This window comes from Nycticebus coucang, chromosome 9 (genome assembly GCF_027406575.1).
Source record: "Nycticebus coucang isolate mNycCou1 chromosome 9, mNycCou1.pri, whole genome shotgun sequence".
Lineage (NCBI taxonomy): Eukaryota > Metazoa > Chordata > Mammalia > Primates > Lorisidae > Nycticebus > Nycticebus coucang.
In genome coordinates this window covers 123,608,232-123,634,175 of record NC_069788.1, presented here as the reverse complement: position 1 = coordinate 123,634,175, position 25,944 = coordinate 123,608,232, and the positions used below count along the sequence as shown (strand labels likewise).

At 43.0% G+C, this 25,944-nt stretch overlaps 1 pseudogene; it reads left to right on the top strand.

Annotated features, from left to right (window-relative positions):
- The window catches only part of LOC128594798 (small acidic protein-like), a 28,548-nt pseudogene extending 4,696 nt beyond the window's left edge, over window positions 1-23,852 (top strand).
- The last annotated feature ends 2,092 nt before the right edge of the window (window positions 23,853-25,944 follow it).

Sequence of the window (25,944 nt, the reverse complement as noted above, 5' to 3'; positions counted from 1 at the left end):
GTTTGTTTTGTGTCCTAGGATATCATCAATTTTGGAGAATGTTCCATGGGCTGATGAGAAGAATGTATATTCTTTAGCTTTGGGATGGAGTGTTCTATATATGTCTATCAAGCACAGTTGTTCTGGAGTCTCATTTAAGTTCCTTATATCTTAAGTTCCTTATATCTAATTTCTTTTTTTTTTTTTTGTCTAATTTCTTTCTGTCTTTCCTTTTTTTTGTTTTTTTGTTTTTTTATTTTTAGGCCGAGTCTCACTATGTCACCCTCAGTAGAGTGCATCACAGCTCACAGCAATCTCAAACTCTTGGGCTTAGGAGATTCTCTTGCCTCAGCCTCCCTAGTAGCTGGGACTACAGGTGCCTGCCACAACACCCAGCTATATTTTTTTGGTTGTATTTGTCATTGTTGTTTGGCAGGCCCAGGCTGGATTCAAACCTGTCAGCCTCAGTGTATGTGACTGGTACCAGACCCACTGATCTGTGGGCACCACCTGTTAATTTCTATTTGGAGCAGTGGTTCTCAATCTTCCTAATGCCGCAGTGTGTTTTCATTGTTAAAAAGTGGTCACAGCCCACGGGTTGAGAACCACTGGTTTAGACAATCTGTCCAGCTCTGTAAGAGGAGTGTTAAAGTCCCCTGTTATTATGGTGTTATAGGATATCATGTTGCTCAGACTGAGGTCTGTTTCAAGAATGTGAGAGCATTTAAGTTGGGTGCATAAATATTTAGAATCGAAATGTCTTCTTGTTGTATTTTTCCCTTCACCAATATGAAGTGTCCATCTCTGTCTTTTTTGACTTTAGTTGCTTTAAATCCACATGTATCTGAAAATAAGATTGTAACCCCTATTTTCTTCTGAATTCCATTTTCCTGAAAATTTGTCTTCCAACCCTTAACTCTGAGTTTTAATTTGGCTTTTGAGGCTAGGTGTCTCTCCTGCAGTCAGCAAATGGATGGCTTATGTTTTTTAATCCAATCAGTCAATCTATGCCTCTTCAGGGGAGGAATTCAAGCCCTTAACATTTATTGAGATAATTGATAGTGTGATAGTGTTCTATTCATCTTATTTTGTGAAAGTTCATTGCTTAGTTTTGTCTTTTGCATCATTGTGGAAGCTAGGTTCTGTCCTTTAATTTCTAGGTGCTTACTTTGCTGGTGGTCCATTGCGATGGTCAGTGTGTAGAACAGGTTGCAGTATTTCCTGTAGAGCTGGTCTGATTGTGACAAATTTCCTCAATGTTTGAATATCAGTAAAAGATTTTATTTCTTTATCAATTTTAAAGCTTAGCTTAGTGGGATATAGAATTCTGGGCTGGAAATTGTTCTGTTGAAGTAGATAAAAGGTAGATGATCATTGTCTTCTGGCTTGAAAAGTTTCATTAGAGAAGTCTGCAATCACCCTGATGGATTTGCCCCTGTAGGTCAACTGGTGCTTACTCCTAGCAGCTTGAAGAATCTTTTCTTTTGTCTTGACTTTGGACATGTTCATCACAATGTGTCTTGGAGAAGCTCTATTTGAGTTGAGGCGACCTGGGGTCCAACATCCCTCTGAAAGGAGTGTGTCAGAATCTTTGGTGATATTTGGGAAATTTTCATTTGTAATATTCTCTAATATGGCTTCCATTCCTTTGGGGCATTCTTCTTCCTCTTCTTGGATACCTATAACACATATGTTTGAACACTTTGTAAAGTCCCATAATTCTGTCAGTGAATGTTCTGCTTTCTCTCTCTTCTTTTCTTCCTCTTTAACTATCTGAGTTATCTCAAGAGCTTTGTCCTCTACCTCTGAGATTCTTTCTTCTGCATGGGCTAATCTGTTGTCAATACTTTCTATTGCATCTTTAAGCTCGCTAATTGACTGCTTCAATTCCTTCAACTCTGATATATCCTTTCTATATTCTTCATATAGTTCATCTCTTCTTTGATTCTGTTTTTGGATTTCCTTTTGGTTATCTTCCACTTTCTCAGAAATTTCTTTCATTGTTTTCATCATCTGTATTTTAAGATGATGAAATTCTTCTGTCATTCCTAACATCTCTCTATAAGTGGAATCCTCTGCAGTAGCTACCTCATGGTCCCCCTTGGGGGCGTTGCTCATGACTGGTTTTTCATGTTGCCTTGATTTTTCTGCTGATTCTTCCTTATGAGTGTTTGCTTTTATCCATTTCCTTGCCCTAATTTTCCTTTCACTTCCTCTTGCTCTTTCAGTTACTGTGCCTCTGGATTAAGGTTTTGATGAGTCCTTTTGGTACAGGACTGAAAGGATGAGAAGATTGAGGAGCAAGAAGGGAAAAAATATTTTAAAAAAAGAAAAAAGAGAAAGAAGAGGGGGTAAATAAAATGGAATATTGACAAAAAGAAGAGAGGCACAGACAGAGGGAGACAGGAGTTATAAAGTTGTATGGTAGGGTACTTTGACTCAACCTTAAAAACCCCCAACCTCTGGGGGTGCTGGGTTGGGTGGTTCCATTGAGGTCAGCAGCTCTTTGCCAGCCTGTTGAGACACAGTGCCCCACCTCCACGAAATAGAGAGGAAAGACAAAAATCCTATAAATCAAACCAAACTGAACAAATAGAAAACCTTACAGGAAAAAAATTGGGGGTGGGAATCAAAAAATAGGGGCACAGACACTAGCAAAAATGAAGTTCATATTATTAAAGAAGGCAGCAATGGAAAATTATATTTAAACTAGAAAAATGAAGAGAAAGCAAGCTGGGGGTGGAGGCAAGATGGCTGACTGGAGCCAGCTTTCCACAGAGGCTCCTGTCCAGAAGGGGAGTTAAAGGACAAAAATTTCCCAAATAACCTGGCAGATTAGAGCTGCACCAAAAGAGAAGGTTGAAGAATGCACATCAACCCTGCTGAGGCAAGCTGTGACCCCAAGGATACAAACAAAAGGTACAGAATCCATCACCAAGCTGACAGGAGTCCCCTCCCCCATGAGAATGGCTCAGAGTACCCCATAAACAAACAAGCAGAGTTCAAAAGTCCTCCCATTATACTCCACAGGAGAGACCCTCTAAAAACTGGACCTACTTCCCCTACTAGGGTGCCATGGCACTCTCCTGCCAGGCATAAAACTGTATAAAACTGTATATATTCTCTACCTGCAATTCTGAGCTCTCAGCATTCCCCTCCACTCTCACTCTGAGGTGTGGAAGCCTGTCCCCCAGGAGTCCAGATTCTTGGGTGATTTCTCGAGGGGTGTGGACAGGGCCTGGACTGCAGCTGGTCAGTGCTAATTCTGTGGCATGGGAGTAAGGAGAGGACAGTCAGCTGAGAGGGAACCACACAGGAGCGGTGGTGCCCCAAGGCACAGAGCAAAAGCCATTTTTCGCAACAATAGGGCTCACCCCTGGATATTACAGAGTCACACCCCCGGTCTCTCTGGGCAACCAGAGGAGGCCGGGCATCTTCTCCAGTGGTAGCCACTGGCGGAACAGAACTGGGACCAAAACGCAGGCCCCGTGAGTAAAGGGTTTGCCTAAGGTGGTACCGGCCTGGGTGGAGTGCAGGGAATAGAAAAAGCACATGCAGAGCTGGCAGATTTCCAGAGCAGGGCTGACCCAGAGGACCACTTTACTGAGCCTAAGACACACCTGGCCCTCAGTGGATCATTAGCCGAGAAAAAGGAGGGCAGCCAGAGGTTGGAACTGACAGCTAACTGTGTGCCGCTGGAATAGAAATGGCACTGAGACCGGGCAGCAGCACAGACAGGGCCTGAGGTGCAGGTTCTGTGAACTCTAACAGCCTCTCTTCTGCAGGGGAAGATAGCCAGGACAGAAACAAACTCTGCCAAGTTTTTTGTTTTGTTGTTGTTGTTGTTTGGCCCAAACTCTGCAAAGTTGTTCTGTTCTGTCAGTAACATCAATCAGGAGCAGGGATGGAACTGAGTAAATAGTCCCAGCCTCCATTAAGCACCCAAGGTTGTGAGGCCTCACCTACTCCTGCTGGATAGTGACACAGAGCAGCAGCCTGGCTGAGGAGACATAGATCTCCCTGTGATTCAGGCAGGTGAAAAGCCTGGAGTATCTGCTCATTGGCAGCAACTGGGTCACAGCCCTGCAGAGTTATCAGTAACTGGGTATGACAGAGGTACAAGGTGGAGAAGGAGGCATCAACCTTCCCAGACTAATGTATTTGCTAGGTGGGTCCTCCTGACCTCACAGAGCACCAGAGCAAGTCATATTTGAGTTGTCAGAAGACCCCTGTGATCTAGTTGCCAGAGACCTTTTAAACTCTCCCACCTGAGACAGGTGCTGACTAAGACAATCACCCGAAGACTATCCAAGCAGTATCCTGGTTGTGTGTGGTTGTAGGAAGATTTGATTTTCCTTTTCCAATTGTTGCCTGTGAGGTGTGGGGTGACTTAATTGCTGGTATTTCTACACAGCTGAGACTTCAACCCAGAGTAACTGATTCACTAAGGTTGGACAGAGACCAGCTAAAAATAAGACAGAGCCACTTAGCCCAACCATACCAAGCAGGTCACCAGTTTCTCAGGCCATAGCTGGGACTGGTTATTCATGTGTCTGTACCTTTCCCCCTGGGTCTGTACCAGTCCCCTGTAGCTGGGACTGGTTATTCATGTGTCTGTACCTTTGGGAAAGCTCCAGGGGGAAAGGTACAGACACCAGTCCCAGCTTTTGGGCAAAGGACCAGTTCATCACTACTCCTGGAGCCCCAAACCCAACTTTTACTTACCCACTCACCTAGTCAAATAGTGTAAAATAATCATGGGGCAGAATCAGCAGAAGAACACTGGTAACATGAATAACCAGAGTAGACAAACCCCACAAGGAAAGATATGGTAGATGTAACTGAAGATCCCATTCATAAACAGATGGCCGAGATGTTAGAAATCGAATTCAGAATTTGAATTGCAAACAAGGTTAATAGAATGGATGAAAAGATGGAATTAGAAATTCCACAAGCAATTCAAAAGTTGTCTCAAGAATTCAACGAAATTGGGTGGCGCCTGTGGCTCAGTGAGTAGGGCGCCGGCCCCATATACCAAGGGTGGCGGGTTCAAACCCAGCCCCGGCTGTACTGCAACCAAAAAATAGCTGGGCGTTGTGGTGGGCGCCTGTAGTCCCAGCTGCTCGGGAGGCTGAGGCAGGAGAATCACTGAAGCCCAAGAGCTAGAGGTTGCTGTGAGTCCTGTGACATCATGGCACTCTACTGAAGGTGGTAAAGTGAGACTCTGTCTCTACAAAAAAAAAAAAAAAGTGATTAAAAATTAAAAAAAAAGAATTCAACGAAATTAAAGTAAAAATCACCACAGATTTTGACACATTGAGAAAAGAATTTGCAGCCCTCAAAGATCTGAAAACTACAGTAGAATCCCTCATAACAGAGTGGAACAAGCAGAAGAAAGGATTTCTGAAATGGAAGATAACGCTTTTGAATGCTCCCAAACTCTCAAAGAGGAAGAGAAATGGAAAGCAAAAACAGATCATTCTCTCAGAAAGCTCCAGGATAATTCGAAGAAGGCTAATATTCACCTCATAGTAATCCCTGAAAGTGATGAAGTGGCTTCGCAAGGCACAGAAGCTTTTCTCCATGAAATTATAAAAGAGAATTTTCCAGACGTGCCAAAAGATCCTGAAATTCAGATAGCAGACAATTTCAAAACCCCAGCATGACTCAACCCGAATAAGTCATCCCCCAGGTACATCATAATTAACTTCACTAAAGTTAATATGAAGGAGAAAATTCTGCAAGCAGCCAGATGTAAGACAACCATAACCTACAAAGAGAAGAATATTAGAATGACTGAAGATCTCTATGCTGAAATCTTTCAAGCCGGAAAAGGGTGGTCATTGACTTTTAATCTCCTAAAACAAAATAACTTTCAACCCAGGATCCTGTATCCAGCTAAACTGAGTATTTATGATGGAGAAATTAAATACTTTCATGAAATTCACATGTTGAAGAAATTTGCCATAACTAAACAAGCTCTTCAGGATATTCTCAGACCTGTCCTCCATAATGACCAGCAAAATCCTCTACCACAAAAGTAAACTCACTCAGAAACTTTTGATCAAACTCCAACTGCCACAGTGGCGAAAAAATTAAAAATGTCCACTAGACTTTCGAAAAACTTGATAGCCAAAATTTTACCAGGCTTATCAATATTCTCCATTAATATCCTCTAAAGAGGCACAGGTTGGCTGACTGGATAGAAAAACTCAGGCCAGATATCTGCTGCATACAAGAATCTCATCTTACCATAAAAGATAAATATAGACTCAGGGTGAAAGGATGGTCATCCATATTTCAGGCAAATGGAAATCAGAAAAAAGCAGGTATTGAAATTCTATTTGCAGACACAATAGGCTTTAAACCAATAAAAGTAAGGAAGAGTAAGAATGGTCACTTCATATTTGTTAAGGGTAATACTAAATGTGATGAGATTTCAATTATTAATATTTATGGACCCAACCAGAATGCACCTCAATTTATAAGAGAAACTCTAACAGACATGAGCAACTTGATTTCTTCCAGCTCCAAAATAGTCAGAGATTTTAACACTCCTTCGGCAGTATTGGATAGATCCTCCAATAAGAAGCTGAGCAAAGAAATTTTAGATTTAAACCTAACCATCCAACATTTGGATGTAACAGACATATACAGAACATTTCATCCCAACAAAACTGAATACACATACTTTTCATCAGCCCACAGAACTTACTCCAAAATCAATCACATCTTAGGTCACAAGTCTAACCTCAGTAAATTTAAAGGAATAGAAATTATTCCTCGCATCTTCTCAGACCACCATGGAATAAAAGTTGAACTCAGTAACAACAGGAATCTGCATACTCATACAAAAACATAGAAGTTAAATAACCTTATGCTGAATGATAGCTGGGTCAGAGATGAGATCAAGAAGGAAATTGCCAAATTTTTGGAACAAAACGACAATGAAGACACGAATTATCAGAACCTCTGTGAACTGCAAAGGCAGTCCTAAGAGGGAAATTTATACCACTACAAGCCTTCCTCAAGAGAATGGAAAGAGAGGAAGTTAACAACTTAATGGGACATACCAATCAATTAGAAAAGGAAGAACATTCCAACCACAAACCCAGTAGAAGAAAAGAAATAACCAAAATTAGAGCAGAATTAAAATAAAATTGAAAACACAAGGATTATACAACAGATCAATAAATCAAAAAGTTGGTTTTTTGAAAGGTCAATAAAATAAATAAACCTTTGGCTACTCTAACCAGGAAAAAAAGAGTAAAATCTCTAATTTCATCAATCAGAAATGACAAAGACAAAATGACAACAGACTCCTCAGAAATTCAAAAGTTCTCAATGAATATTATAAGAAATTTTATTCTCAGAAATATGAAAATCTGAAGGAAATTGAGCAATACTTGGAAGCACATCATCTTTCAAGACTTCTCCAGAATCAAGTGCAAATTTTGAACAGGCCTATATCAAGTTCTGAGATAGAATCAATAATACAAAATCTCCCTAAAAAGAAAAGCCCGGGACCAGATGGCTTCACGTCACACTTTTACCAAACCTTTAAAGAGGAACTATTACCTATATTACTCAACTTGTTCCAAAATATAAAAAAGAAGGAATACTACCCATCACGTTCTATGAAGCAAACATCACCCTGATCCCCAAAGGAGGAAAAGACCCAACAAGAAAAGAAAATTATAGACCAATATCACTAATGAATATAGATGCAAAAATATTCAACAAGATCCAAACAAACAGAATCAGCAACACATCAAACAAATTATACATCATGACCAAGACAGTTTTATCCCAGGGTCTCAAGACTGTTTCAATATACATAAATTTATAAATATAATTCAGCACATAAACAAATTAAAAAACAAAGACCATATAATTCTCTCAACTGATGTAGAAAAATATTTTGATAATATCCAGCATCCCTTCATCATCAGAACACTTAAGAAAATTGGTATAGAAGGAACATTTCTTAAACTGATAGAGGCCATCTACAGCAAACCCACAGCCAATATCATATTGAATGGAGTTAAATTGAAATCATTATCACTCAGATCAGGAACCAGTCAAGGTTTCCCATTGTGTCCACTGCTTTTTAACATTGTAATGGAAGTTTTAGCCATCGCAATTAGGGAAGAAAAGGTGATCAAGGGTATTCATATAGGGTCAGAAGAGATCAAACTTTCACTCTTCGCAGATAATATGATTGTATATCTGGAAAACACTAGGGATTCTACTACAAAACTCTTAGAAGTGATCAAGGAATACAGCAGCATCTAAGGTTACAAAATCAACATCCATAATCGGTAGCCTTTATATATAACAACAATAGTCAAGCTGAAAAAACAGTCAAAGACTCTATTCTGTTCACAGTAGTGCCAAAGAAGATGAAATATTTGAGAGTTTATCTAACAAAGGACGTGAAAGATCCCTATAAAGAGAACTATGAAACTCTAAGAAAAGAAATAGCTGAAAATGTTAACAAATGGAAAAACATACCATGCCCATGGCTGGGAAGAATCAACATTGTTAAAATGTCCATACTATCGAAAGCAATATACAATTTTAATGTAATCCCTATTAAAGCTCCACTGTCATACTTTAAAGATCTCAAAAAAAATAATACTTCGTTTTATATGAAATCAGAAAAAACCTCGAATAGCTGAGACATTACTCAGAAATAAAAACAAAGCAGGAAGAATCATACTACCAGACCTCATACTATACTATAAATCAATAGTGATCAAAACAGCATGGTACTGGAACAAAAACAGAGAGGTAGATGTATGGAACAGACTAGAGAACCAAGAGATGAATCCAGCTACTTACCATTATTTGATCTTTGACAAGCCAATTAAAAACATTCAGTTTAACAAATGCTGCTGGGTGAACTGGCTGGCAACCTGTAGAAGACTGAAACTGGACCCACACCTTTCACCATTAACAAAGACAGACTCTCACTGGATCAAAGATTTAAACTTAAGACATGAAACTATAAAAATACTAGAAGAAAGTGCAGGGAAATCTCTTCAAGAAATCGGTCTGGGCAAATATTTTATGAGGAGGACCCCCCGGGCAATTGAAGCAGCTTCAAAAATACACTAATGGGACCCAATCAAACTAAAAAGCTTCTGCACAGCCAATAACACAGTAAGTAAAGCAAGCAGACAGCCCTCAGAATGAGAGAAGATATTTGCAGGTTATGTCTCCAACAAAGTTTTAATAAGTAGAATCCACACAGAACTCAAACATATTAGCAAGGAAAGAACAAATGACCCATCTCAGGCTGGGAAAGGGACTTAAAGAGAAACTCCTCTGAAGAAGACAGGTGCATGGCCTACAGACATATGAAAAAATGTTCATCATCCTAAATCATCAGAGAAATGCAAATCAAAACTACTTTGAGATATCATCTAACTCCAATAAGATTAGCCCACATCACAAAATCCCAAGACCAGAGATGTTGGCGTGGATGTGAAGAAAAGGGAACACTTCTACACTGCTGGTGGGAATGTAAATTAATACATTTCTTTTGGAAAGATGTTTGGAGAACACTTAGAGATCTAAAAATAGACCTGCCATTCAATCCTATAATTCTTCTACTAGGTATATACCCAGAAGATCAAAAAATCACATTATAACAAAGATATTTAAAGCAGAATGTTTACTGCAGCCCAATTCATAATTGCTAAGTCATGGAAAACGTCCAACTGCCCATCAATATACAAATGGATTAATAAATTGTGGTATATGTACACAATGGAATATTATGCAGCCTTAAAGAAAGATGGAGACTTTACCTCTTTCATGTTTACATGGATGGAGCTGGAACATATTCTTCTTAGTAAAGTATCTCAAGAATGGAAGAAAAAGTATCCAATGTACTCAGCCCTACTATGAAACTAATTTATGGCTTTCATATGAAAGCTATAACCCAGTTATAACCTAATAATAATGGGAAGGGGGATAGGGAGATGAGGGAAGGGGGAGGATGTGCAGAGAGAGGGTGATTGGTGGGATTACACCTGCGGTGCATCTTACAAGGGTACATGTGAAAATTAGTAAATGTAGAATATAAATGTCTTAACACAATAACGAAGAAAATGGATGGCGGAGACAAGATGGCTAACTGAAGCCAGCTTTCCACAGAGGCTCCCATTCAGAAGGAGAGTTAAAGGACAGAAATTTATCAAGTAACTGGGTGGATTTGAGCTGCACCAAGAGAGAAGGTTAAAGAATGCACATCAACCCCACCGAGGCAAGCTGCAACCCCAGGGAAACAAACAAAAGGTACAAAATCCATCACCAAGCAGATGGGAGTCCCCTCCCCCATGAGAATGGCTCGGAGTGCCCCACAAACAAATGAGCAGAGTTCAAAGGTCCTCCCACTACACTCCACGGGAGAGACCCTCTAAAAACGGGACCTACCTCCCATACTAGGATGCCATGGTGTTCTCCTGCCAGGCATAAAACTGTATAAAACTGTAAAAACTGTATAAAACTGTACCTGCAACTTTGAGCTCCTAGCACTCCCCTCCACTCTGAGGTCTGGAGGCCTGTCCCCCAGGAGTCCAGATTCTTGGGTGATTTCTCGAGGGGTGTGGACAGGGCCTAAACTGCAGCTGGTCAGTGCTGACTCTGGGGCATGGGAGTGAGGAGAGGACAGTCAGCTGAGATGGAACCACACCTGAGTGGCAGTGCCCTGAGGTGCAGAGCAGAAGCCGTCTTTTAGCAACAATAGGGCTCACTCCTGGATATTCTGAAGCCACATCCCCTGTCTCCCTGGGCAACCAGAGGAGGCTGGGCATCTACTCAGGTGGCAACCGCCAAGGAACAGGTCTGGGATGGAAACGCAGGCCCCGTAAGTAAAGGGTTTGCCTGAGGCGGTACCGGCCTGGGTGGAGCATGGGGACTAGAAGCACATGCAGATCCAGGAAGTTCCCAGGCTGGGTTGTCCCAGAGGACCACTTTCCTGAGCCTAAGACACACCCGGCCCTCAGGGATCATCAGCCTATAGACAAAGGAAGACAGGAGGCTAGAACTGACAGGTAACTGAATACAAACATGCATGAGCAAAGACAGGGCCTGAGGCGCAGGCTCTGGGAACTCAAAACAACTTCTCTTCTGCAGGGGAATTTAGCAGGGACAGAAACAAATTCCTGCAAAGTTGTTCTTTTCTGTTCTGTCAGTAACATCAGTCAGGGGTGGGGCTGGAACTGAGTGAACCCCCCAGCCTCCATCAAGCACCCAAGTTTGTCAGGACTCACCTCCCCCTGCTAGATAGAGGCAGAGTACAGCGGCCCGGCTGAGCAGAAAGAGATTTCCTTGTGATTCAGGCAGGTGGAAACCCCTGGAGTATCTATTCACTAAAGGCAACTGGGTCAAAGCCCTGCGGGACTATCAGTGACTGGGTTTGACAGAGGTGCAAGGTGGGGAAGGAGGCATCAACCTTCCCAGACTGATCTATTTGCTGGGTGGGTCCTCCTGACTCCATGGAGCACTGGAGCAAGCCATATCAGAGTAATCACCAGACCCCTGCAATCCAGTTGCCAGAGACCTTTTAAACTCTCCCACCTGAGACAGGTGCTGACTGAGACAATTGATTTGGACCTTTTGAACTGAGCCAATTACCCAAGGACGATTCAGGTGGTGCCCTGGGTGTGTGGTTGTAGGAAGGTTTGATTTTCCTTTTCCAACTGAGGCCTATGGGGGGCAGGGTGACTTAATTGCTGGTATTTCTCCACAGCTGAGACTTCAACCCAGAGTAACTGTTTCACTAGGGTTGAACAGAGACCAGCTGAAAACAAGACAAAACCACTTAGCCCCACCACACCAAACAGGTCCCCAGTTTCTCAGGCCGTAGCACTGTAAGTGTCCTCAACAAAGCTCCAGGGGAAAAATCAAATGGTGTAAAACAATCATGGGGCAGAATCGGCAGAACAACTCTGGTAACATGAATAACCAGAATAGATCAACCCCCACAAGGAAAGATATGGCAGATGTAACTGAAGATCCCATTAATAAACAGTTGGCCAAGGTGTCAGAAATTGAATTCAGAATTTGGACTGCAAACGAGATTAATAAAATAGAGGAAAATTTGGAAATAGAAATTTGATCAGCAATTCAAAAGTCGGAATTAGAAATTCGAGAAGAAATGCAAAAGTTGTCTCAAGAATTTAACGAATTTAAAGACAAAACCACCAAAGATTTTGATGTACTGAAGCAAGAATTTGCAACCCTCAAAGATCAGGAAAATACAGTAGAATCCCTCAGTAACAGAGTGGAGCAAGCAAAAGAAAGGTTTTCTGACAATGAAGACAAAGACTTTGAACTCTCCCAAATGCTCAAAGAGGAAGAGAAATGGAGAGCAAAAATGGATCATTCTCTCAGAGAGCTCTGGGATAATTCGAAGAAGGCTTATATCCACCTCATTGGAATCCCTGAAAGTGATGAAGTGGCCTCGCTAGGCACAGAAGCCCTCTCCATGAAATTATGAAAGAGAATTTTCCAGACATGCCAAGAGATTATGAAATTCAGATAGCAGACAGTTTCAGAACACCAGCACAACTCAATCCCAATAAGACATCTCCCAGGTACATCATAATTAACTCACTAAAGTTAATATGAAGGAGAAAATTCTGAAAGCACCAGACATAAGAAATCCATTACCTACAAAGAGAAGAATATTAGAATGACTGCAAATCTCTCTGCTGAAAGTTTTCAAGCCAGAAGAAGGTGGTCATTGACTTTTAATCGCCTAAAACAAAATAACTTTCAACTCCGGATCCTGTATCCAGCTCAACTGAGTTTCATTTATGATGGAGAAATTAAATACTTTAATGACATTCATATGTTGAAGAAATTTGCCATAACCAAACCAGCTATTCAGGATATTCTCAGACCTATCCTCCATAATGACCAGCACAATCCTCTACCACAAAAGTAAACTCACTCAGATACTTTTGATCAAACTTCAACTTCCACAGTGATGAAAGGATTAAAAATGTCCACTGGACTTTTGAAAAACACGATACCCAAAATTTTACCAGACTTATCAATATTCTCCGTTAAAGTGAACGGGTTAAACTGTCCTCTAAAGAGGCACAGGTTAGCTGACTGGATCCAAAAACTCAGGCCAGATATTTGTTGCATACAAGAGTCACATCTTACCTTAAAAGACAAATATAGTCTCAGGGTGAAAGGATAGTCATCCATATTTCAGGCAAATGGAAATCAGAAAAAAGCAGGTGTTGCAATTTTATTTGCAGATACAATAGGCTTTAAACCTACAAAAGTAAGGAAGGATAAGAATGGTCACTTCATATTTATTAAGGGTAATACTCAATATGATGAGATTTAAATTAGTAATATCTATGCACCCAACCAGCATGCGCCTCAATTTATAAGAGAAACTCTAACAGACATGAGTAACTTGATTTCCTCCCGCTCCATAATAGTTGGAGATTTCAACACTCCTTTGGCAGCATTGGATATATCCTCCAATAAGAAGCTGAGCAAAGAAATTTTAGATTTAAAACTAACCATCCAACATTTGAATTTAGCAGACATCTACAGAACATTTCAACCCAACAAAACTGAATACACATACTTCTCATCAGCCCATGGAACATACTCCAAAATCGATCACATCTTAGGTCACAAGTCTAACCTCAGTAAATTTAAAGGAATAGAAATTATTCCTTGAATCTTCTCAGACCACCATGTAATAAAAGTTGAGCTCAGTAACAACAGGAATCTGCATACTCATACAAAAACATGGAAGTTAAATAACCTTATACTGAATGATAGCTGGGTCAGAGATGAGATTAAGAAGGAAATTGCCAAATTTTTGGAACAAAACGACGATGAAGACACGAATTATCAGAACCTCTGGGATACCAAAAAGGCAGTCCTAAGAGGGGAATTTATAGCACTACAAGCCTTCCTCAAGAGAACAGAAAGAGAGGAAGTTAACAACTTAATGGGACATCTCAAACAACTGGAAAAGGAAGAACATTCCAACCCCAAACCCAGTAGAAGAAAAGAAATAACCAAAATTAGAGCAGAATTAAATGAAATTGAAAACAAAAGAATTATACAACAGATCAATAAATCAAAAAGTTGGTTTTTTGAAAAGGTCAATAAAATAGATAAACCTTTGGCTAACCTAACCAGGAAAAAAAAAAGAGTAAAATCTCTAATCTCATCAATCAGAAACGACAAAGGCGAAATAACAACAGACTCCTCAGAAATTCAAAAAATCCTGAATGAATATTACAAGAAACTTTATTCTCAGAAATATTAAAATCTGAAGGAAATTGACCTATATTTGGAAGCACGTCACCTTCCAAGACTTAGCCAGAATCAAGTGGAAATGTTGAATAGGCCCATATCAAGTTCTGAAATAGCATCAACCATACAAAATCTCCCTAAAAAGAAAAGCCTGGGGCCAGGTGGCTTCACATCAGAATTCTACCAAACCTTTAAAGAGGAACTAGTACCTGTATTACTCAACCTGTTCCAAAATATAGAAAAAGAAGGAAGACGACCTAACACGTTCTATGAAACAAACATCACCCTGATCCCCAAAGCAGGAAAAGACCCAACAAGAAAAGAAAATTGTAGACCAATATCCCTAATTAATATAGATGCAAAAATATTCAACAATATTCTAACAAATAGAATCCAGCAACACATCAAACAAATTATACATCATGACCAAGTCGGTTTTATCCCAGGGTCTCAAGGCTGGTTCAATATATGTAAATCTGTAAGTATAATTCAGCACATAAACAAATTAAAAAACAAAGACCATATGATTCTCTCAACGCAGAAAAAGCTTTTGATAATATACAGCATCCTTTATGATCAGAACACTTAAGAAAATTGGTATAGAAGTGACATTTCTTAAACTGATAAAAGCCATCTACAGCAAACCCACAGCCAATATCATATTGAATGGAGTTAAATTGAAATCATTTCCACTCAGATCAGGAACCAGACAAGGCTGCCCATTTTCTCCACTGCTCTTTAACGTTGTAATGGAAGTTTTAGCCATCACGATTATTTTTTCAAGATCTTTCAAGTATGACAGGGGAGCTTTAATAGGGATTGCATTAAAGTTGTATATTTCTTTGGGTAGTATGGACATTTTAACAATGTTGATTCTTCCCAGCCATGAGCATGGTATGTTTTTCCATTTAACATTTTCAGCTATTTCTTTTTTTAGAGTTTCATAGTTCTCTTTATAGAGATCTTTAACGTCCTTTGTTAGATATACTCCCAAATATTTCATCTTCTTTGGCACTACTGTGAACAGAATAAAGTCCTTGACTGTTTTTTCAGCTTGACTATTGTTGATATATATAAAGACTACCAATTTATGAATGTTGATTTTGTGACCTGAGACACTGCTGTATTCCTTGATCACTTCTAAGAGTTTTGCAGTAGAATCCCTGAAGTTTTCCAGATATACAATCATATCATCTGCGAAGAGTGAAAGTTTGATCTCTTCTGACCCTATATGGATACCCTTGATTGCCTTTTCTTCCCTGATTGCAATGGCTAAAACTTCCATTACAATGTTAAAATGTGGTGGAGACGATGGGCCACCTTGCCTCGTTCCTGATCTGAGTGGAAATGATTTCAATTTAACTCCATTCAATGGGATATTGTGGGTTTGCTGTAGATGGCCTCTATAAGTTTAAGAAATGTCCCTTCTATACCAATTTTCTTTCTTTCTTTCTTTCTTTCTTTCTTTCTTTCTTTCTTTCTTTCTTTCTTTCTTTCTTTCTTTCTTTCTTTCTTTCTTTCTTTCTTTCTTTTTTTGTAGAGACAGAGTCTCACTTTACTGCCCTTGGTAGAGTGCCATGGCATCACATGGCTCACAGCAACCTCCACCTCTTGGGCTTACGTGATTCTCTTGCCTCAGCCTCCCAAGCAGCTGGGACTACAGGCACCCGCCACAAGGCCCGGCTATTTTTTGTTGTTGTTGTTGCAGTTTTGGCCAGGGCTGGGTTTGAACCCACCACCCTCAGTATATGGGGCTAGCACCCTACTCACTGAACCACAAGCGCTGCCCTCTTTTTTTTTTTTTGAGACAGAGCCTCAAGCTGTTGCCTTGGGTAGAGTGCCGTGGCATTATAGCTCACAGCAACCTCCAACTCCTGGGCTCAAGCAATTCTCTTGCCTCAGCCTCCCAACTAGCTGGGACTACAGGCATCTGCCACAATGCCTGGCTATTTTTTTTTGGTTGTAGCCATCATTGTTGTTCGGTGGGCCCAGGCTGGATTTGAACCTGCCAGCTCAAGTGTATGTGGCTGGCGCCTTAGCCAGTTGAGCCACAGACGCCGAGCCACCCATTTTCTTAAGTGTTCTGATCATGAAGGGATGCTGGATATTGTCAAAAGCTTTTTCTGCATCAATTGAGAGAATCATATGGTCTTTGTTTTTTAATTTGTTTATGTGCTGAATTATATTTATAGATTTATGTATATTGAACCTGCCTTGCGACCCAGGGATAAAACCAACTTGGTCATGATGTATAATTTGTTTGATGTGTTGCTGATTCTGTTTGTTAGGATCTTGTTGAATATTTTTGCATCTATATTCATTAGTGATATTGGTCTATAATTTTCTTTTTTTGTTGGATCTTTTCCTGGTTTGGGGATCAGGGTGATATTTGCTTTGTAGAACATGTTAGGTAGTAGTTCTTCTTTTTCTTTTCTTTTCTTTTTTTTTAATATTACACAGCAATACACACTTTTTATACTCTATACAAAACCAAAATTCTTGGTCTTAATGGCAAGCAGCAATTTCTGTTTGAGAATCTGTTTAGAGGAATACCTATGTGCCCAATTTAAATGCTCCCAGATTTATGAAACAGACCTTGATGAATCTGAGCAATATGATATCCCATAACACCATAATAGTTGGGGACTTTAACACCCCTCTGACAGAACTTGATGGATAATCTACACAGAAACTAAACAAAGGTACAAGGGACTATAATGTGACCCTGGAACAAATGGGATTAATAGACATATATAGAACACACCATCCCAAAGCTAAATAATATAAATTTTTCTTGTTAGCCCATGCTACATACTCCAAAATTGACCATATCCTAAGATACAAATCAAAACTCAGCAAAGTTAAAAGAATAGGAATTATAGCTTGTATCTTCTCAGACCACAAAGTGATAAAGGTAGAACCAAACTCCAACAAAAACATTCATCCCCACACAAAGACTTGGAAATTAAACCTTATGCTGAATGATAGTTGGATTCAGGATGAGATAAATGTGGAAATCATTAAATTCCTCAAACATAACAACAATGAAGACGCAAGTTACCAAAACCTGTGGGATACAGCAAAAGTGTCTTAAGAGGAAATTTATTGCACTAGATGCCTACATTTGAAAAACAGAAAGAGAGCACATGAACAAACTCATGAACCAGCTTATAAAATTGGAAAAAGAAGAACAATCTAATCCCAAACCCAGCAAAAGAAATAACCAAAACTAAATCAGAGATGAATGAAATTGAAAACAAATCATTCAGAAAATTAATGAAACAAAAGGTTGATTTTTTTTTGCTTTTTTTTTTTTGGCCGGGGCCATGTTTGAACCCACCACCTCCGATATGTGAGGCCAACACGCTACTCCTTGAGCCACAGGTGCCACCCTGAAAAGTTGATTTTTTAAAAAAGTAAATAAAATTGATAAACATTTGACCAGACTAACTAGAAACAGAAAAGTAAAATCTCCAGTAACATCAATCAGAAATGATTGAGGGAAAATAAAAATTACTGGGCTCCAGTGAGATGACTTCTGGGGACACAGCGCTTAAGCTGTGAGGTATTAGGCAGACATTACCAATGGATAGTGGCTGTCTGTGGGGCAGGAGGGGCACACACTTCTCACTATGTCCCTTTTGGTTGCACATGACAATTTTACATACATTGGCCATAATATGTTAAAAACATTTTCAGACACAATGATGAGGGAAAAGTAGGCTCTGCACCTATAGCTCAGTGGCTAGGGTGCCAGCCACATACACCAGAGCTGGTGGTTCAAATTCAGCCCCGGCCTGCCAAACAACAATGACAGCTACAACCAAAAAATAATCGGGTGTTGTGGTGGGTGCCTGTAATCCCAGCTACTTGGGAGGCTGAGGCAAGAGAATCGCTTAAGCCCAAGAGTTTGAGGTTGCTGTGAGCTGTGACACCATGGCACTCTACCCAGGGTGACAGCTTGAGGCTCTGACTCAAAAAAAAAAAAAAAGAATAAGAGGGAAAAGTAAATAAAACTAAGGATGACACCACACCTGGCATTGCCCGCAGCATGAACCTCTGTCCCCTTCTCTCACTCCAGCTTCCCAAATGGGAGCTTCTGGGACACAAACCAGCTCACAACTCCCAAACCCTTTCCCCCTGCTCTTCTTAGCCCAAATTTTGGGAACTAGAATTAGCTGTTCAGCCCTGCTATGGCTTTTCTGTAGCTTCGTTTACCTTTTTGAAATCCTGCCCACCAGCCCAGGTGGTTGGGCACCTGTAGAGACAGGTGTATTGGGAGGCCAGTTGCCCCTGTGCACTTTGAAGCCCTGCACTCACACCAAAGGCACAGCAAGAAGGAACTGCCTTGACAGCAGCACCCCCAAGGGCTCAGAACGGGAAGCTGAGCTTTGTGGTCCACGTAATGTGGCCCACTCTATCCACAGTGACATACAGGCTCTCTCAAGTCCTGAGGCCCCTGTGCCTTTCCCATTGAGCCAATGTCCTGGGAAGTATGTGCCATTCCTAGCAGCCCACTCACTGCCTGACTCATTGCCAAGGCTCCACTCCTCAGGTGCAGTCACCACCTGCCACCTCCAGATCTCCATTCCCTGATAGCATCGACACAGATCCATGTGACCCTCCACTCAGTCACCTCTGCCAACAGAGAAAGAGTGGGCTCAAGGGCTTATAGCAAAGTCACACAAACCGCCAACTGGAAGGCTCTGTCAGCTTTACTATAAAGCCCTCCCCTTGAGAGCATCAGACATTCCAAGGGACCCAGCCGAGGTCCAGCATTCAAGGTTACAGTGAGCTTGTCTCAGAACCAGAGCCACTGGCCACCAGGCCAGGATTCTTCCTCACTTCCAGTAGGTTTTCCCCGCCCTGTGTCCTGATGTTATTCCTAACCTGCTCTTCCCCAGCCCTGACTCTGTTATAGATGCACTGAACTGTATGCAGGGTTCAGGTTCTGTGCCAGGGACCCTGGGGCCATGCCACTCCAGGTATGGGGTTTTGCTGAGTGTAAGAGGAGACTGGAATGAATAATTGTGACCTGTCTCTGTGTGCCATTGTACACCAGACTTGCTCTTGCCTCACAAGAGATTTCGTGTTCTTGTTTTTGTTTGTTTTGAGACAGAGTCTCACCCTGTAGCCCAGGCTGGAGTGCAGTGGTGTCATCACAGCTCACTGTAACCTTGAACTCCTGAGCTTGAGTAATCTTGCTTCAGCCTCTGGAGTAGCTGGGACTACAGACATACACCACTATACTCAGCTGATTTTTTAATTTTTTATAGAGATAAGGTCATGCTATGCTCCCTAGGTTCTCCCAAGAGTTTTCTAAGTATGCTTGTGATTCCCTTATGGACTCTATCATTAAGAGCAGCAACTTCCCAGTCAAAGACAAACCTGGGTACATTCCAAGCTCCACAATTTAATTTACAAGCCATATGAACTTGAGCAAGTTAGTTAGTCTCTTGGAATCTCAGTTTCTTCATTTGTAAAATGAGGATAGTAACAGAGCTGAATCAGAGCTGTTGATAGGATTAAATGAGATATGCATATGAAAGGCTTAGTGCTGGTACTGAATCTGGCACGCAGAATGCCCTTAAATAAATGTTAGGTATAAAAAAAATCAGGCATTGTGGTGGGCACCTGTAGTACCAGCTGCTCAGGAGGCTGAGGGAAGAGGATCACCTGAGACCAGGAATTTGAGGTTTCTGTGAGCTATGACTCCACAGCACCCTCTACCCAAGGTGACAGAGTGAGACTCTGTCTTAAAAATAAAAAATAAAGTTAAGTATCATCATTTGGTCTGTTGATAATAACAGAATGATCCCATTTAGTCATGGCTTCAGCCCAATGGCTTCAGCTTCATGGCCGCAGTGCGGAGGAGCTTCGGAGCTAGAGAGTGTGCAGGAGCAGCCTGGCCATAACTTCTGAAAGGAGGGTGAGGCCCTCACGCCCGAGGTTGGAAGGAAGGGGCAGCATTGACTAGGGCAAGTTGTCTGTCCCTGAGTCTTACCAAGGGAGGAGGTTGTGAGGACAGACCCAAAATGCAGTTTCACTTGCTCTCTGAAGACACAGGGTGTGGAGTGGATAGAAGCCCAGCTGAGGCGTCAGATAGCCTGAGTTTGAATCTTGGGTTCCACTTACCAGCTGTGTGATCTTGGTCAAAGTACTTGCCCTCTCTAGGTCTAAAATTCCTCATTTATGAAACAGGAGCAATAATAATAGTTGTTCTCCCCTACTGGGTGGTTGTGAAGGTTAAATGTCTATTATATACTTAAAGAAGTGCTGGGAGCATGCTAAGGGCTGTAAGTATTTGGCTGTAAGTATTACTATAATCTTAGGAAGCAGGATACAGCTTTGGGCTTAGTGCGGGGAGGGCATCTGTGTGTGGCCGTGGTGGACAGCCCCTCTGACATTGCACTAGAAGCAATCAGAGGTGTCCCCACCCTGACTGTGGCGGTCAGGGGGGCATAAGAGGAAGCTGAACTCCTGGAGGAAGACACCGCCTGGGGGTATCCAGGAAATGTGTTCTCGAAACTTTTGGGGATGATCTCATAAAAGTGGCCAGAAAAATATCATGTCTTACAAATATTATACAAATATTATACATGAGGAGACTAAATCCACGCGCCTTTATGAGGGATCAAATCCCATCAGAGTATTCCTGGACGGGCTAAACACTAAATGGTTACCTGCTCTTGGCTCCTTCGCGTAAGTGAGTTTCTCAGGGTAGATAGTATTTCTGCAGAGCCCGAGGGAGGGAATGACAACTGAGTCCCAGAACACAGCTCAGAGGGGACAGCAAGTGGGCGGGGCCCCGCAGCGGACAGGAATTTCTGCACCAGGGTTTGGGTCGTAGTGTGGGGATTCAAAAGAGGGAAGCCCCGGCAAAGACGACCTGCTTCAGCTTCGCCTCGGAGCCCCTGGGCCCGCTATTAGCATTTCCAGGGCCACAGGGCTGCCCTCTTCCCTGTGGACTAAGGGACCGACCGAATCTGCCGGTGACTGTCTCAAAACGCGTGGGACTTTGCTGCCCTCTAGTGTCCACTGGGCAGAAGTTCTCTAAAGTGACAATGCGACGATTGCATGACAGTGTTTGGATAATACTTTCCGTTACATGGGACTGTCACAGATATTACAGTGCAGCTTTTCTACTTGAATATGCCACCTACCTCCGCACAGTCATCAGCCACCTTGAGCATCCCCCTTCCCCCACATGGCGCAATGCTCCCCAGCTGGTGCTCACATCCACCGTCCCAATTCCTTTTCCAGATGGGCGGAGGAAATGGTCCGGAGCTTGGAGAAGCCTGGGAGGACTGGATGAGGTCTGGCTCGTCAGGGCCTGGGGCCTTAGCTCATTGTCTTAAAACCAGACATTATTCACACTGTTTCCCTAAACCTGCCACATGGTCTGCCCTTTGCTGCTGCTAAAGGCAACCACCCTGGCCATTTGTGTTATAAGAAGCATACTGATTGTCCCTAGAGCAAAGGGGCAGCACAAAGTGACATCTCCAAGTTACAGAGCTTCTCTCACCTGCAAAGGTCTCACAGCCATGGGCCCTGTTCTTTGATTCCTGACTCTGTTTGCTAAGATCATCATCGAAAACCCCAACAGTGAAGCCACATCCTCTACCTTTCTCAGCAACCAGGCCAGAGATCCAGGCAGACCTGACAATATTTTTCTTTGTGTGGAGAATTTCTTAGAGACTGTTGTTCTGATTACCTCTCAGGAGAAACAGGTAATCTGAGAGTCAGACTGAATAATTTTAAGTGTCCGATTTTTTTTTTTTTTCAGTTTTGGCCTGAGCCAGGTTTGAACCCACAACCTCTGGCATATGGGGCTGGCACCCTACTCCTTGAGCCACAGGTGCCACCCTAATTTTTTCTTTTTTTTGAGACAGAGTCTGGCTATGTCGCTCTTGGTAGAGTGCCATGGCATCACAGCTCACAGCAACCTCAAACTCTTGGGCTTAAGCGATTCTCTTGCCTCAGCCTCCTGAGTAGGTGGAACTACAGGTGTCTGCCACAACACCCGGCTATTTTTTGTTGCAGTTGTCATTGTTGTTCAGCAGGCCCTTGCTGGTCTCGAACCCACCAGCCTAAGTGTATATGGCTGGCGCCCTACTCACTGAGCTATGGGCGCCAAGCCTAAGTGTCCAATATTGAATTTGTTTTGAGTTTTGATGTGTTTAGTAAACCACTTAGAGATGTTTTGTATAAGGCTGTGTATGCCAGCTATTAAAATTTTTCATCCCTATATTAGTTATTTGTTAATGCTGGAAACGACCCAAGGCAAGACCAAGCAGTTGAGCCAGTTGGGATGATGTCTTTGGGAAGAATTAACGTACTGAGAGGGAGCCCCAACTCCCAGAGCCCAGACTCAGGGAGGAGGGAACAAAGGAGAGCTCTGACAGACAGGAGCTGGGCCTGGACCGTTCCTAAACCACTGCTAGGTGCAGGGTAGGATGGAAGCAGCAGGCATGTCCTTGCTGATCTGATGGGGTCCTGAGAGCACACCCAAGCCTGTGGGCCTCCTCCCCAACCCATGGAAATCTCAGCAGGAACCCTGTCCAGGCAGGTCCTGACCCAAGGCCAAGGAGCATGCCCTATGCTGAGATGCAGACAATGGAGAGAAGATGGGATGGGGCAGGAGATTGGGTCAGTTCTTTCTTTCTTTACCTCCAATATTTTAGCTTCTCCTCCTCACCTTCTTTTTTTGTTTGTTTGTTTTGTTTTTTTGAGACAGAGCCTCAAGCTGTTGCCCTGGGTAGAGTGCCGTGGCATCACAGCTCACAGCAACCTTCAACTCCTGGGCTCAAGCGATTCTCCTGTCTCCTCCTCCCAAGTAGTTGGGACTACAGGTGCCTGCCACAACGCCCAGACATTTTTTGGTTGTAGCCATCGTTGTTGTTTGGCCGGCCCGGGCTGGATTCTAACCTGCCAACTCAGGTGTATGTGGCTGGGACCTTAGCCGCTTGAGCCACAGGTGCCGAGCCCCCTCCTCACCTTTTTTTACAAAGTGCCTGGTGTCAGGCATTCAATTCCCTTAGACCCTGTAGGTGTGAAGAAGGAGGTGGATTTAAATACTTTAATTCCTTCTATTATTGCAGAAACCGTCAGCGACACCCACCCCAGGGCTCACTTGCACTTGGACACTTCTGGGTAGGGTGACAGCCACACACTCACCTTAGCTGGAAGGAAACAACACCAACTGGATTAAAAGAAACATTGTGGGACGTAGAGGAAGAAGCTGTGTCGTTGGCAGGAACCTCGGGCTCCACACCCTTCGCTTCTCTGCAGTTCCCGCCCAGCGGTGCCAATATTTGCCCCAACTCTCTCCCACATTCTCTGACTTCCCACTTCCCCTTCCCTGTGCTGCCGGCACCCTGATGCCCACCTGACCTCTGTGTTCCCCAGTTCGAGCCATGGACACAGCTGCTCCTCACCTCTCACCGCTGGGCCCTTCAGAGCTCACTCTTCTGCCAGCACCATGGGCACCTGGCCTGTGCAGGGACTGGGGAAGCAGAATACCAAAGCACTGCGTCCGTTACAAAGAAGCTGGCTGGGGAGAGTAGAGGGAGTGGTGGTCACGGTGAAGACATAATCACAAAATCATGTCATAAGTACTATCCTAGAGGTTTCTACAGAGGGCCACTTATATTTTTAAATTCGATCTTGCAGAAAAATGCACCCCCTCAATCCCTTTTTGTCCCGTTCCTTCTGCTTCAGACATTGTTTTGAGAGAATGTGGTATTAGTTGCTACAACAGCAAACACACTGTTGATGACAGGGCAGAAAAATGCAAAAAGCCTGGGTTTTGATGGCAGCACTGAGCCATTGAATTGACACTGGAATCACTTACCTCTAGACTTCGCCTTAAATAAATAACACATCTCTTGGGCTTAAGCCACTTTGCTTGACTTTTTGGTTATTTGGTAGCCAAAGCATTCAAATGGGTACACATTTTCTTCTTACAGATGAGAGAAAGTTAAGAGTGGATTTGGAATGTATGAATCACAGTTCTGGTGATTAGTCTGGGCAGGCCCAATTTCTTTGTGAAAAGGGACAGGAAGTCCTGCGATGGATAGGACCTTTATCCATGTAAGTTATTCAACTGACACTTACAGCATGGTACCCATGCACCAGGCATTGTTGTGAGATGTGCAGCTAAAATCAAGAGCAAACCCATGCATGGTCCCAGTTCTCAGGATGATTAGAGTCCAATGAGGGAGCAGGACACTACTCCAATAGCAATCCTAGCAAGCACATCATTAGACGCTGAGCTAAGCATACAAAGGGCAGGTGCAGACACTGTGAGAACACACAATACGCGCAAAACAAAGCCTGGGGGCTCGGTGCCCATAGCACAGTGGTTATGGTGCTAGCCACATGCACTGAGGGTGGTGGGTTCGAACCCGACCCAGGCCAACTAAACAACAATGACAACTGCCCCCCCCCCAAAAAAATAGCCGGGCATTGTGGCGGGCGCCTGTAGTCCCAGCTACTTGGGAGGCTAAGGCAAGAGAATCACTTAAGCCCAAGAGTTTGAGGTTGCTGTGAGCTGTGATGCCACAGCACTCTACCCAGGGCAACATAGTGAGACTCTGTCTAAAAAAAAAGCCTGGGAGTCAGAAAGGCCTCTGTGAGAGGGGTCTGAAGGAGGAGGAGGAGGAGGAAGGGTGAATTAGGCAGAAGTTTCCCTGGGCTGGGAGTAGAGGGCAGAGCAAGGCATGCAAAGACCCTGGGGCAGGAGGGAACCAAGGCACCTGGAGAACCTGGAGAGGAGCAGCCTGGAGCTGCAAGGGATTAAAAGTTTGCTCTCAGTGCCTCCCCCAAATCTAGTCTTCCCATTCCCTTCCCCCACCCCATTCCTGCTCTGCTCATCCCACCCTGCCCCTCAGAACCCTGTGTCCTCAAGGCCATTTGACTGGCGTTCTCCCCTCTGGGTTCCCCCCAGACTTGTCTTCCATACTCCAAGTGACACAGAACTGCATCTAAAATGGAGAGCAAAACCAGCCTGTGATTTGGAGAGCAAAACCAGCCTGTGATTGGTGGGATTCAGACAGCAAGTGAAGAAGTTTAGGTGGGAGGAGGGCCCTGGACGTCACACGTCCCACACGGCAGCCTCCTTTTCCTCTGCCTGGGAGGTTTCTGTGGGTGGGCCAGCCACTCCCTTTCCTTCTTAGATACACCACTAACTGCTCTTCAGCTACTGAACACCGGTCTACTTAACTCCACTTTCTCCCTGGCCTGTGTGGACAGGCTAGACCACACTGCCCTGAACTGACTTAAAAATGTCTAAGGATTCCTTGACCTAGACCTTATAAAAAAAAAAAAAAGATCCAAGGAGCGAAGGTGGGCCCAGTGGGAGGAGCTCCAAGAATGGGGCCAGACCATGGCCTGCTGCCTGTCCTGGGGCCACCCACAGCTTCTCTGAGGCTTAATTGCCTCACCTGCAAAATGGGAGTGAGATTATCTTCACAGAGGGCGGCGCCTGTGGCTCAAAGGAGTAGGGCGCCAGCCCCATATGCTGGAGATGGCAGGTTTAAACCCAGCCCCAGCCAAAAACTACAAAAAAAATAAATAAACCTGACAACACCAAATGCTGAAGATCACTCAGGATGCTTATTTTGGCTCAGTGCCTGTGGCTCAAGCGGCTAAGGCGCC